The sequence below is a fragment of the Salvelinus sp. IW2-2015 genome, linkage group LG3, assembly GCF_002910315.2.
Source record: "Salvelinus sp. IW2-2015 linkage group LG3, ASM291031v2, whole genome shotgun sequence".
In the NCBI taxonomy this organism is placed as follows: Eukaryota; Metazoa; Chordata; class Actinopteri; order Salmoniformes; family Salmonidae; genus Salvelinus; species Salvelinus sp. IW2-2015.
This window is the reverse complement of record NC_036840.1, coordinates 32219324-32232432: the sequence shown is the minus strand read 5'-3', so window position 1 is coordinate 32232432 and position 13109 is coordinate 32219324. Positions and strand designations below refer to the sequence as shown.

Below are 13109 nucleotides of genomic sequence, written 5' to 3'. Positions count from 1 at the left end.
CGCTCTAGTTGACTCTGCTCAGTGTCTCTGAGCACCAACTGGCCTAGTTGTTACTGTCATAACAAAAACAGAAAGATTAGGCCTTCCATCTGTTCAAACGGTCCTCGTTTTCATATCTAGCATGATAAAAAGGTGGAATTTCGCCAATTCGTCTCCATTGATAGATTTTTCTAATAAATTTACTCAAATGGCTCATTATATAATATTTATATATACTGTATCTATATATTTAGGCTATACAGGGAGACAATCAAAATAACTTAGATGTAAATCTAGCCAGTTTGAGCCATGGCACATGGTTTATGAAATGATACACAAAACAAAGCTGGATTTCAAAACTTATGAATTTTTCTTATTTAAATTATTATACAAAAATTCTTGCAACCAATATAATGTTATATATATGGGGAGTACAACCATACCAGCTCTGCAGATTTTGCTGTGAGGAGGCAGAGTCATTAGATCATTTTGTTTTGGTACTGTCCATATGTAGCTTGTTTTTGGTCGCAGGTTCAGAAATGGCTGAAGAATTGCAACATTTTGTCACGCCCTGACCTTAGATATCTCTGTTTTTCTATATATTTCGGTTAGGTTAGGGTGTGACTAGGGTGGGTACGCTAGTTTTTTTATGTCTAGGGGTTTTGTATGTCTAGGGGTTTTTGTATGTCTTGGGGGGTTTGTATATCTATGTTGGCCTGATATGGTTCCCAATCAGAGACAGCTGTTATCGTTGTCTCTAATTGGGGATCATATTTAGGTAGCCATTTTCCTCGTTTGTTGTTGTGGGATCTTGTTTTTGTATAGTTTGCCTTGTGCACTGCAATACTGCACGTTTGTTAGATTCTTTGTTGTAAGTTTCACTATTTAAACAATGTGGAACTCTACGCACGCTGCGCCTTGGTCCGATCCTTTCAATGAACGTGACACATTTATCTGGAGCCAACTCTGCAAATAGCACTGCTTGGTGATTTAAAAAGTCATAGTCAATCGATCAATAATACTCTTAGCAAAAAGGTTTAACTTTAATTTACAATCTGTAGAAACTATGAGAATAGAAAAGGTTCAGAACTGTGGAATATCACAGCACAGTTCAAAAATATATGGCAAATAGACATCAAAACTGGATGGTGTTCAGATAGATGGGAGGTTGCGGGTAGCTGAAGGATGGGACTAAAAACAAACAAAAGATAATTATTGTAAAATATACTGTGTCCGTAAAATGTATATAGTATGTATAAGCTGGATGTAGAAGCCTGTTGTCGATTAGTTTGCTCCAATTAGGTGAGGGGTGGTAGGGTTAGGGGAAAATAAGGGAATACATATATCCCAAAAAATATATGGGGGATTTGGAAATTATGCAGACAATTACATTGATGGAAGCCACAATCTATCTGTGGGGAAAATTGTGATCTCAAAAATAATAATTTGGGCTCTTCTCAGTAGAACTGTAGATTTTCAGTGCTGAACATTTCCAGTTCGAAATCATTTGGCAGAAACCAGTATAAACTAAACCTGTCTGGTCACCAAGAAGAGGTGGCATAAAGGCCACGCAGTTTATCACCTATCAGGGAGTAGGAGTAATCCTCGATTGCGTCAATCTTGGCCATGAGGTGTCTAGAAAGCAGCAAAGTCGCATGTTGGCCTACAGCAATTTCCATTCAACATTATGAATATTGAAAGATAGCCTACATGTCCTTGGTGATGATTTCCATGAAGGAGTGACCAAGCACTCCGTCAAGGCGGATGATGTGACAGATTCCATTTGTAAAGGCTGACTGGCTGAATGACGACCATGAGGGCATGGCCTAACRCCTCGATCACACGGACAGCGTCATTGCGTTTAGGTACAACGGAAGTACAGTACCAATCAAAATGGTACGCAGCAGCATCATATGTACGCAACAAAAGTTCAACATTCACCTTCTGCTATCATTTCTGTCAAGCCGTCTACACATACAATTTGATGCATACGTTCGATAAATCGAAAGTATGCACCATACAGAACGCACTGCAACTGCTTCTGCAACGCAATGCTGCAAGGCAAACACAGCTTTCCATTGGAAATGAATGTACAGTACCAGTCAAAAGTTTGGACACACCTACTCATTCAAGGGTTTTTCTTTATTCTTACTATTTTCTACATTGTAGAATAATAGAGAAGAGATCAAAATTATTAAAAAACACATGGAATCATGTAGTAACCAAAGAAAGTGTTAAACAAATCCAAATATATTTTATATTTGAGATTCTTCAGAGTACCCACCCTTTTTATTTTATTTTATTTATTTAACCAGGTAGGCTAGTCGAGAACAAGTTCTCATTTGCAACTGCGACCTGGCCGAGATAAAGCAAAGCAGTTCGACACATACAACACAGAGTTACACATGGAATAAACAAACATACAATCAATAATACAGTAGAAAAATCTATATACAGCATGTGCAAATGAGGTAGGATAAGAGAGTTAAGGGAATAAATAGGCCATGGTGGCGAAAAAAATACAACATAGCAATTAAACACTGGAGTGGTAGGGTGTGCAGAAGATGAATGTGCAAGTAGAGATACTGGGGTGCAAAGGAGCAAGATAAATAAATAAATACAGTATGGGGATGAGGTAGACTGGATGGGCTATTTACAGATGAGCTATGTACAGGTGCAAGCGATCTGTGAGCTGCTCTGACGCTGGTGCTTAAAGCTAGTGAGGGAGGTAAGAGTCTCCAGCTTCAGGGATTTTTGCAGTTCGTTCAGTCATTGGCAGCAGAGAACTGGAAGGAGAGGCGGCCAAAGGAAGAATTGGCTTTGGGGGTGACCAGTGAGATATACCTGCTGGAGCGCGTGCTATGGGTGGGTGCTGCTAAGGTGACCAGTGAGCTGAGATAAGGCGGGGCTTTACCTAGCAGAGACTTGTAGATGACGGAGCCAGTGGGTTTGGCGACGAGTATGAAGCGAGGGCCAGCCAACGAGAGCATACAGGTCGCAGTGGTGGGTAGTATATGGGGCTTTGGTGACAAAACGGATGGCACTGTGATAGACTGCATCCAATTTGTTTGAGTAGTGTTGGAGGCTATTTTGTAAATGACATCGCCGAAGTCGAGGATCGGTAGGATGGTCAGTTTTACGAGGGTATGTTTGGCAGCATGAGTGAAGGGTGCTTTGTTGCGAAATAGAAAGCAGATTCTAGATTTAATTTTGGTTTGGAGATGTTTAATGTGAGTCTGGAAGGAGAGTTTACAGTCTAACCAGACACCTAGGTATTTGTAGTTGTCCACATATTCTAAGTCAGAACCGTCCAGAGTAGTGATGCTGGACGGGCGTGCAGGTGCAGGCAGCGAAACAGTTGAAGAGCATGCATTTAGTTTTACTTGCATTTAAGAGCAGTTGGAGGCCACGGAAGGAGAGTTGTATGGCATTGAAGCTCATCTGGAGATTAGTTAACACAGTGTCCAAAGGAGGGCCAGAGGTTATACAGAATGGTGTCATCTGCGTAGAGGTGGATCAGAGAATCACCAGCAGCGAGAGCGACATCATTGATGTATCCAGAGAAGAGAGGTCGGCCGAGAATTGAACCCTGTGGCACCCCCATAGAGACTGCCAGAGGTCCAAACAACAGGTTCTCTGATTTGACATACTGAACTCTATCGGAGAAGTAGTTGGTGAACCAAGGAGGCATCATTTGAGAAACCAAGGCTGTTGAGTCGGCCAATAAGAATGTTGTGATTGACAGAGTCGAAAGCCTTAGCCAGGTCGATGAATACGGCTGCACAGTAATGTCTCTTATCGATGGCGGTTATTATATAGTTTAGGACCTTGAGCGTGGCTGAGGTGCACCCATGACCAGCTCTGAAACCAGATTGCGTAGTGGAGATAACGGTGAGATTCGAAATGGACGGTAATCTGTTTGTTAACTTGGCTTTCAAAGACTTTAGAAAGGCAGGGTAGAATAGATATACAGTGGGGAGAACAAGTATTTGATACACTGCCGATTTTGAAGGTTTTCCTACTTACAAAGCATGTAGAGGTCTGTAATTTTTATCATAGGTACACTTCAACTGTGAGAGACGGAATCCAAAACAAATCCAGAAAATTACATTGTATGATTTTTAAGTAATTAATTTGCATTTATTGCATGACATAGTATTTGATCACCTACAGCCAGTAGAATTCGTCTCTCACAGATGTTAGTTTTTCTTTTAGAAGCCTCCTGTTTCTCACTCATTACTGTATTAACTGCACCTGTTTGGAAGTGGAGGATGTTTGGCGAGTTGCAGTGGGGAGCGCAGGGCTGTTGACCGGGGTAGGGGTAGCCAGGTGGAAAGCATGGCCAGCCGTAGAAAATGCTTATTGAAATTCTAATTATTGTGGATTTATCGGTAGTGACAGTGTTTCCTAGCCTCAGTGCAGTGGGCAGCTGGGAGGAGGTGCTCTTATTCTCCATGGACTTTACAGTGTCCCAGAACTTTTTGAGTGTACTACAGGATGCAAATTTATGTTTGAAAAAGCTAGCCTTAGCTTTCCTAACTGCCTGTGTATATTGGTTCTAACTTCCTGAAAAGTTGCATATCATAGGTGGCTATTTGATGCTAATGCAGAACGCCAATGATGTTTTTTGTGCTGATCAAGGACAGACAGGTCTGGAGTGAACCAAGGGCTTTATCTATTCCTGGTCTACATTTTTTGAACGGAGCATGCTTATTTAAGATGGTGAGGAAGGCACTTTTAAAGAATAACCAGGCATCCTCTACTAATGGGATGAGGTCAATGTCATTCAGGATACCCCGGCCAGGTCGATTAGAAAGGGCCTGTTGCTGAAGTGTTTCAGGGAGCGTTTGCCATGATGAGGGGTGGTCGTTTGACGCAGATTCATTACGGTGCAGGCAATGAGGCAGTGATCGCTGGGATCTTGGTTGAAAACAGCAGAGGTGTATTTGGAGGGCGAGTTAGTTAGGATGATATCTATGAGGGTGCCGTGTTTACAGATTTGGGGTTGTACTGGTAGGTTCATTGATCATTTGTGTGAGATTGAGGGCATCAAGCTTAGATTGTAGGATGGCCAGGGTGTTGAGCATGTCCCAGTTTAGGTCACCTAGCAGCACGAGCTCAGAAGATAGATGGGGGGCAATCAATTCACATATGGTGTCCAGGGACACAGCTGGGGGCAGAGGGTGATTATAGCAAGCAGCAATGGTGAGAGACTTGTTTCTGGAAAGGTGAATTCTTAGAAGTAGAAGCTTGAATTGTTTGGGTACAGACCTGGATAGTAGGACAGAACTCTGCAGGATAGCCTGCAGTAGATTGCAACACCGCCCCCTTTGGCAGTTCTATCTTGGCGGAAAATGTTATAGTTAGGGATGGACATTTCTGGGGTTTTGGTGGTTTTCCTAAGCCAGGATTCAGACACGGCTAAGACATCCGGGTTGGCAGAATGTGCTATAACGCAGTGAATAAAGCAAACTTAGGGAGTAGGCTTCTAATTAGAGGTCGACCGATTGATCGGGGCCGATTTCAAGTTTTCATAACAATCGGAAATCTGTATTTTTGGGCGCCGATTTTTATTTATTATTTTATTTTTTACACCTTTATTTAATCTTTATTTAACTAGGCAAGTCAGTTAAGAACACATTCTTATTTTCAATGACGGCCTAGGAACGTTCTGCCTCGTATTTTTAACATTGTCAGCTCGGGGGATCCAATCTTGCAACCTTACAGTTAACTAGTCCAATGCTCTAACACTGATTACATTGCACTCCACGAGGAGCCTGCCTGTGCCGCGAATGTAGTAAGCTAAGGTAAATTGCTAGCTAGCATTAAACTTATCTTATAAAAAACAATCAATCAATGACTGTCATTGCTCCAATATGTACTTAACCATAAACATCAATGCCTTTCTTAAAATCAATACACAAGTATATATTTTTAAACCTGCATATTTAGCTAAAAGAAATCCAGGTTAGCAGGCAATATTAACCAGGTGAAATTGTGTTATTTCTCTTGCGTTCATTGCACGCAGAGTCAGGGTATATGCAACAGTTTGGGCCGCCTGGCTCTTTGCGAACTAATTTGCCAGAATTTTACGTAATTATGACAACATTGAAGGTTGTGCAATGTAACAGGAATATTTAGACTCATGGATGCCACCCGTTAGATAAAATACAGAACGGAATAAACGTTTTGTTTTCGAGGTGATAGTTTCCGGATTAGTCAAAGGTATATGGTTTAGAGAGAAATAGTCGACCCGTTATAATTCCTGTAATAACTTGCGGCTGAACTTGACAGGGGTTCCTTGGTTATTTTACCGTTCATGTCTTCCATAGAGAATGTCTTGATCTACTTCAAATAAGGTCTGTGTTTCGTGCAGGCTTAAACCGCCTCGACGTTTTGATACCCGTGTAAATCTCACTAGGATAAGGTAACGTTTGTCAACATATTTTCATAAATCCACTCTACAAAAAGAATGATCTTCGCTTATATTTAGCCAATATTGATCAGAGTTACCTTGTCCTATGGATATCTATAAAATTGGCAAGGTGGTGTAAGCCTACACGAAACACAGACCTTATTTTAAGTGAATCTAAAAACATCCTATGGAATAAATGAAGGAACCGCTTTTCAGATTTTGCTAGAAGGTGTCATGGGAATTATGACTCGCACTTTGGTCGTCAATTCTTACCATACCCATTATTAAAATAGGATTTCCTGCATATAGAAATGACAGTTTTTGTTTTCAACATTCATCACAGGTAACTTAAACTTTATTTTTATTCAAACAGTTGAGAGTATTTGTCTCCTAAGCAGACTCTTCAGTATCATTGTCACTTCAGAGCTGTGTGTGTGTGTGTGTATTTATGTATTATATTAAGTTAAAATAAAAGTGTTCATTGTTCATTCAGTATTGTTGCAGTTGTCATTATTACAGAAATGTGTGTGTGTGTGTGTGTATGATATATACTATATATAAAAAAACATTTTTTTTTAAAATAAATCGGCATCGGCTTTTTTTGTCCTCCAATAATCGGTATCGGCGTTGAAAAATCATAATCGGTCGACCTCTACTTCTAATGGTAACATGCATGAAACCAAGGCTTTTACGGTTACAAAAGTCAACAAATGAGAGCACCTGGGGAGTAGGAGTGGAGCTAGGCACTGCAGGTCCTGGATTAACCTCTACATCACCAGAGGAACAGAAGAGAAGTAGGATAAGGATACGGATAAAGGCTATAAGAACTGGCCGTCTAGCACGTTCGGAACAGAGAGTAAAAGGAGCAGGTTTCGGGGCACGATAGCATAGATTCAAGGCATAATGTACAGACAAAGGAATGGTAGGAAGAGAGTACATTGGAGGTAAACCTAGGCATTGAGTAATGATGAGAGAGATATAGTCTCTAGAGACGTTTAAACCAGGTGATGTCATCACATATGTGGGAGGTGGAAAGTAATCGAGAGCATCCTGTCGGGCTGTATCACCGCCTGGTACGGCAACTGCTCCGCCCACAACCGTAAGACTCTCCAGAGGGTAGTGAGGTCTGCACAACGCATCACCGGGGGCAAACTACCTGCCCTCCAGGACACCTACACCACCCGATGTCACAGGAAGGCCATAAAGATCATCAAGGACAACAACCACCCRAGCCACTGCCTGTTCACCCCGCTATCATCCAGAAGGCGAGGTCAGTACAGGTGCATCAAAGCAGGGACCGAGAGACTGAAAAACAGCTTCTATCTCAAGGCCATCAGACTGTTAAACAGCCACCACTAACATTTAGTGGCTGCTGCCAACATACTGACTCAACTCCAGCCACTTTAATAATGGGAATTGATGGAAATTTATGTAAAAATCTATCACTAGCCACTTTAAACAATGCCACTTAATATAATGTTTACATACCCTACATTACTCATCTCATATGTATATGATATACTGTACTCTATATCATCTACTGCATCTTGCCATCTTTATGTAATACATGTATCACTAGCCACTTTGTTCCATCACTCATTCATATACCTTTATGTACATATTCTTTATCCCTTTACACTTGTGTGTGTATAAGGTAGTAGTTGTGGAATTGTTAGGTTAGATTACTCGTTGGTTATTACTGCATTGTCAGAACTAGAAGCACAAGCATTTCGCTACACTCGCATTAACATCTGCTAACCATGTGTATGTGACAAATAAAATTTGATTTGATTTGATTTGGAACAACATGGTTGTTTAAGGCATATTGAGCAGGGCTAGAGGCTCTACAGTGAAATAAGACAGTAATCACTAACCAGGACAGTAATGGACAAGGCATATTGATAGTAGGGAGAGGCATGCGCAGCCAAGTGAATCGTATGGGTACAGTGAGTGGTTGGGCTGGCTGGGGACATGGCGATTCAGACCGTTAGCAGGCCGGGGCTAGCAAGCTAGCAGTTAGCAGGCCGGGGCTAGCAAGTTAGCAGAATGGCCTTAGAGGACGTCGCGTGGGGGAAAGTCTGTTTTTGCCTCCTCGTGCGGTGACGTCGGTAGACCAGTCGTGGAATTAGTAGGGTTCCAAGTAGCAGAGGGGTCCAAGTCCAATTGGCAAAATGGGTATAGTGGTCCAAGAAACTGGCCGATGGATCAGCTAACAGCCTTGCCTTGATAACAGCTTTGCACACTCTTGGCATTCTATCGACCAGCTTCATGAGGTAGTCACCTGGAATGCAATTCAATTAACAGGTTAATTAACGTTCTAAAAGTTAATTTGTGGAATTTCTTTCTTTCTTAATGCTTTTGAGCAGTTGTGTTGTGACAAGTTAGGGGTGGTATACAGAAGATAGCCCTATTTTGTAAAAGATCAAGTCCATATTATGGCAAGAACAGCTCAAATAAGCAAAGAGAAACAACTGTCCACCATTACTTTAAGACATGAAGGTCAGTCAAAATGTCAAGAACTCTGAAAGTTTCTTCAAGTGCAGTCGCAAAAACCATCAAGCGCTATGATGAAACTGGTTCTCATGAGGACCGCCACAGGAAAGGAAGACCCAGAGTTACCTCTGCTGCAGAGGATAAGTTCATTAGAGTTACCAGCCTCAGAAATTGCAGCCCAAATAAATGCTTCACAGAGTTCAAGTAACTATTCAGAGGAGACTGCATGAATCAGGCCTTCATGGTCGAATTGCTGCAAAGAAACCACTACTAAAGGACACCAATAAGAAGAAGAGACTTGCTTGGGCCAAGAAACATGTGCAATGGACATTGACCGGTGAAAATCTGTCCTTTGGTCTGATGAGTCCAAATGTGAGATTTTTGGTTCCAACCGCTGTGTCTTTGTGAGAAACAGAGTAGGTGAACGGATGATCTCCGCATGTGTGGTTCCCACCGTGAAGCATTGAGGTGTGTTGGTGTGGGGTGTTTTTCAACAGGATAATGACCCAACACACCTCCAAGCTGTGTAAGGCTATCTGACCAAGAAGGAGAGTGATGGAGTGCTGCATCAGATGACCTGGCCTACACAATCACCCGACCTCAACCCACAATTGAGATGGTTTGGGATGAGTTGGACCGCAAAGTGAAGGAAAAGCAGCCAACAACTGCTCAGCATATGTGGGAACTCCTTCAAGACTGTTGGAAAAGCAATCCAGGTGAAGCTGGTTGAGAGAATGCCAAGAGTGTGCAAAGCTGTCATCAAGGCAAAGGTTGGCAACTTTGAAGAATCTCAAATATAAAATATATGTGGATTTGTTTAACACTTTTTTGGTTACTACATGATTCCATATGTATTATTTCATAGTTTTGATGTCTTCACTATTATTCTACAATGTAGAAAATAGTAAGAATAAAGAAAAACCCTTGAATGAGTAGGTGTGTCCGAACTTTTGACTGGTACTGTACATTAATTTCCAATGGAAAGCTGTGTTTGCCTTGCAGCATTGCGTTACAGAAGCAGTTGCAGTGCGTTCTGTATGGTTGTATGTGTAGACGGCTTGACAGAAATTATTGCAGAAGGTGAATGTTGAACTTTTGTTGCATACATATGATGCTGCTGCATACCATTTTGCTCAATAACGAGGTGTAACATGCTGATCAGACCGGCATCGCGCGTGCACCATCCTGTGCATGTTGATTTTGTCTATCTCCACCAGACATGTTCATGACACACAGGTTAAAATATCTAAATCAACTGTGAACCAACTATATTAATTTGGGGATAGGTCAAAACACACATGAAACATTCATGGACATTTAGCTAGCTTGCTGTGGCTAGCTAATTTGTCCTGGAAAATAAACATTGGGTTGTTATTTTACCTGAAATTCATATGCTCCTTTTTTTCTTCTTTTTTTTTTTTACATTTTAGTTATTTAACAGACGCTCTTATCCAGAGCAACTTACAGTTTCATATTTTTTTCGTACAGGTCCCCAGTGGGAATCGAACCCACAACCCTGGCGTTGCAAGTACCATGCTCTACCAACTGGATCTTTGTTGAATTTTGACCCATGTTGAGTCATACAAAATCATGTGTTCTCTACTCCGACAATTAATCCTCAGATAAAAAGAGGAAACCTAGGTTAGCTTTGCTTGTTTTCTTTGATAAATCAGGTGGACTGGCCACCTGCAATTAATCAACACATGCATTTTCAGGGCTGCCAACTTTTGCTGTGTGAATTTCCTTGCCCACTGGCACAAACCCTAGAAGGGAGGACATTTAATATTTTAAAGCTAATTTCCTGCTATTCTACATATTTTGACATGGTTTAGGGCTATGTCCAGGTTGGAAAATAAAACAAAAACACAGGTCAGATGCTCTGAACATTAAATGAGCACTCAAAATTGGACTACTTTTTTGAGGGATGAAATTGAAAGTATGCTAATATCGTTTGAAAGATGTATATATATATTTTAGGTAGTTTGACATTTTATTCAGACAGTAATGAAATGAGATTGGGAGACAGTCAAATGGGAGAAGGCCATTGTTACATTTGGGAGGCGCATGGGGATGGATGGAGCTAGATTTGGCTTCCAGACTCCGCTATTGTGCCACACTCTCAGTACGCTCTGGACCCCATTGCCAGAGCAAGCATAAATTATAAATATATATCAAATCAAATTGTATTGGTTACATACACATGTTTAGCAGATGTTAATGCAAGTGTAGCGAAATGCTTGTGCTTCTAGTTCCGACAGTGCAGTAATATCTAACAAGTAATCTAACAATTCCACAACGACTACCTAATACACACACATTTAAGTAAAGGGGTGGAATATGAATATGTACATATAAATGCATGGATGAACGATATACGAGCGGCATAGGCAAAATTAAATAGATTGTATAGAATACAGTATATACATATGAGATGAGTAATGAAAGATATGTAAACACTATTAAAGTGGCATTATTAAAGTGACAAGTGATCCATTTATTAAAGTGGCCAATGATTTCGAGTCTGTATATAGGCCGCAGCCTCTCTGTCAGTGATGGTCAAATGGGTTGTTAAGTTACTTACTCAAAATTCATATGCCAACGGAGGCAGGCTGTAATATAAGAATTAGCCATGTGTGAATTACAACCTGCCTCCGTTGGCATATGAATTTTGAGGAAGTGCTCAGCCTAAAGACGTTGGGAATGTGATTTTGAGAAGAAGAAAAAATTCCCGTCCGCACATTTCCAATCATCTAATTTCACTAAACAACCCATTTGACCGTTGTAGCAAGCGACGTTATTCTAGCAATATTATAAGGGAGMAGAGGCCCATTTATCCGTCACAGAAACCGCGCAGCCAGGCGAACAAGAGCGGTGCTGTCGTGTCGCATCACCTAACGACCAATAATAAAGAAAACCTGCCAAAAGTATGGACTGATGCCCGTTCACATGATTATATTGTAAAACAATTCATTGCTACAATTAAGTTTAACAATGTAACAATTAATTCCCGCCTTTCATGTCAAATCGTGGTGTAGGCAAGAAGAGTAATGTCACGCCTACTAACCTTGTAGAGATGAGAAGTGCGGCAGTCAGATCACTGTGTTTTCATTATTGCAACGCAACAAAAAAAAAGACGGAGTTGCTGCTAATACTAAAGCGATAACATGTAGGATAAAATGTAACACGATAAATGCAGCCTTTCGCTCCAAAAAGCGCGAGAGCCAAATAGTTACGAATGGCTGTGCTGCTGTAACAATTTTACATAGCACGTAGGCTAATCTTCATCATCTCCCCTACTCGGCGTTACACACACTGAGGTATAAATAAGAAGTTACACATACAACCAAATACAACATAGCTCACTGCTCGGATGCCCTTCCCCATATGTCATCATAGCGCACTACTAGTTTTTCGGACATCGCCAATAGAAGGTGGTGATGGTCGTTCGGCTCGGCTCTTTTGGCTCCCAAACGGCTCTATGTTTTGTATTTTTTCCAAGTCAAATCGTTTGCGATAGTTTGACTATGATTGATGTTAAGACAATTCTAATTCAATTATTAAATGAAATCATACTCTACCTTAATAACCACAATGTTTTTTTTTTTTTTTTTTTTTAAATGCATTGGTTTGTTATGAAAAATAATACTATTAAACATTTGCATTTAAAGTATAACTTTTTAATGTATATAAACAAAGTGCATATAAATCTAACCATTCAAAACGAATACAATCTGAACAACGTAATAGAATATTGCACCATATCAAAGAAAAATAAATAATTTGCAAAACTGCAGCATCCCACAAATTGAAATAAATGTTAAAAAACGATGCTTTTACACATGTGCATTTAAAGTATAACTTTTTAATGTATATAAACAAAGTGCAAATAAATGTAACAATTCAAAACGAATACAATCTGAACAACATAATAATAGAATAATGCACCATATCAAAGAAAAATAAATAACAATGTGCAAAACTGCCACATCCCACTTAAAACATTAAACTGGTCCCTCTTTTCTCTCTCTTCTTTATTTCCATGTCATAACTAGCAGCACACAGCAATGCTGACCATATTTTGCTTTTATGATTCAGAAATGCAAGCATTCAGAAATGCAAGCTGCGCCTCCCGGGTGGCGCAGTGGTCTAGGGCACTGCATCGCAGCGCTAGCTGTGCCACCAGAGTTTCTGGGTTCGCGCCCAGGCTCTGTCGCAGCCGGCC

General features: G+C 40.7%; 1 protein-coding gene across 1 annotated transcript in view; it reads right to left on the bottom strand.

The window, feature by feature from the left end:
- LOC111955065 (equilibrative nucleoside transporter 2) overlaps window positions 1-12471 on the bottom strand; it is a 46121-nt gene extending 33650 nt beyond the window's left edge. Inside the window, exon 1 of the mRNA XM_070436200.1 lies at window positions 11952-12471. The gene's annotated coding sequence lies outside the window, so the exon portion shown is untranslated. The remainder of the gene's footprint in view (window positions 1-11951) is intronic.
- Between the last annotated feature and the right edge of the window lie 638 nt (window positions 12472-13109).